Raw genomic sequence first — 1,741 nt, forward strand, 5'->3', positions numbered from 1 at the left:
TGCCCTTAAACCCCTTCCCACCTGCAACACATCACACTCCCCCCCCCTGCTACTTTCCTCCTCCCTTGGCAGCCCCGCCCTGGAGAGTGCCAGGGTTTTACCTTCTGATTGATTTGAAAGTATTGAATCAAGACTCTTTTTTTTTTTTTCCTTTTTGTCTTTTTTTTACTGACCGGTAACGGGATCACAACCCTCGGTGTCACGCACGTACTGGGGACCGGCAACGGGATCGCACCCCTTGGTGTTGCGCCCGCACTGCGCTCAGCCAGTGAGCGGGAACCAGTCTCCACATGGGATCCGAACCCTCGGCGGGAGCGCCGCCGCACTCCCAAGTGTCACACTCTCCAGTGCACCACCGGGCCAGCCCTGAATCAAGACTCTTTTTTTTTTTTTTTCCTTTTTGTCTTTTTTTTACTGACCGGTAACGGGATCACAACCCTCGGTGTCACGCACGTACTGGGGACCGGCAACGGGATCGCACCCCTTGGTGTTGCGCCCGCACTGCGCTCAGCCAGTGAGCGGGAACCAGTCTCCACATGGGATCCGAACCCTCGGCGGGAGCGCCGCCGCACTCCCAAGTGTCACACTTTCCAGTGCACCACCGGGCCAGCCCTGAATCAAGACTCTTGATGTGAACAGCCCCTCCAATAGTGTTACCATCTCGCTGAGCCATGAAGTCTGTCTGCATGCTTTGTGCAGCTGGTGCTGGTATGACCCTTTCTGTCCCACCAGGCACTTCCGAGATGGAATTTCCCCAAGTGGAGCGTGGAGGGTGTAATGAGCTGAATAGCGTCTGCCCAAACTTCACGTCTGCTCAGAACCTCAAATGTAATTAAAGATCTGAAGATGAAGTTACCCTGGATTTAGTGTGGACCCTAAATTCAATGACTGGTGTCCTCACAAGAGAAAAGTACACAGAGACACTCAGGAATAAGACCATGTGAAAGGCAGAAACAGACTTTGGAGTAGTCCTTCCATAAGGCACGGAATTCCAAGAAGTACAAGAGACAAGGGAAAATTCTCCACTGTTGGTAAACTGAATCAATTTTACGACTATTTACTGTCACTCAAAGCACCAAACCTTAATAGTTCCTGTTCTTAAAAATTCTAATTATCACATGGCTTATCACGTGGAAGATCATCAGCCACTCACACACTCTGTCATTTAGATTTCCCAGGTCCCCCAATGATCACAAACCCTAAGTCCATCAGTTTTTCAGTGTAACTCAGCAAAATCGTTGGCTACATCTGAGAATCAGTCTGGAACAATTTACATGCATGGGAGAGAAAACTAAAATCAAGTTAAATAATTTCATACAAAAGGAGAGGAGGAAAGAAAAGATTCATTGGAGGAAGTGATTGGCTCACCTAATTAGACTTGAGTAGATTATGTCCAGGCACAAATACTTACAGTACACAAGTGAGGGGGCCAGATACAAGTCTGCTTGTGACCATCCCCCATGCCCACCCCCCTGCCCACCATGCTCTCCTCCCAGGTGGCCTAACATCCTGGCAGCTGTTCTCACACTCTTTCCCCCCTCAGCTCCACTTCCCAGAACTCCAGGTGGGGCAAAAAGAAACCCTATGTTATTATCCCACTCCATCTCCCTTTATTTCCAATAAAGAGCTCTGTGCTTGGATTCCACTGGCCCAAAGAGGGCCATTTGATATCCCCTGATGCAGAACATTGGGAGAAGTGGGATTAAAATATGCAGATTTGCTCCCCGTGGAGTCAACCTCA

Source organism: Galeopterus variegatus, unplaced genomic scaffold (assembly GCF_000696425.1).
Source record: "Galeopterus variegatus unplaced genomic scaffold, G_variegatus-3.0.2 Scaffold3980, whole genome shotgun sequence".
Lineage (NCBI taxonomy): Eukaryota > Metazoa > Chordata > Mammalia > Dermoptera > Cynocephalidae > Galeopterus > Galeopterus variegatus.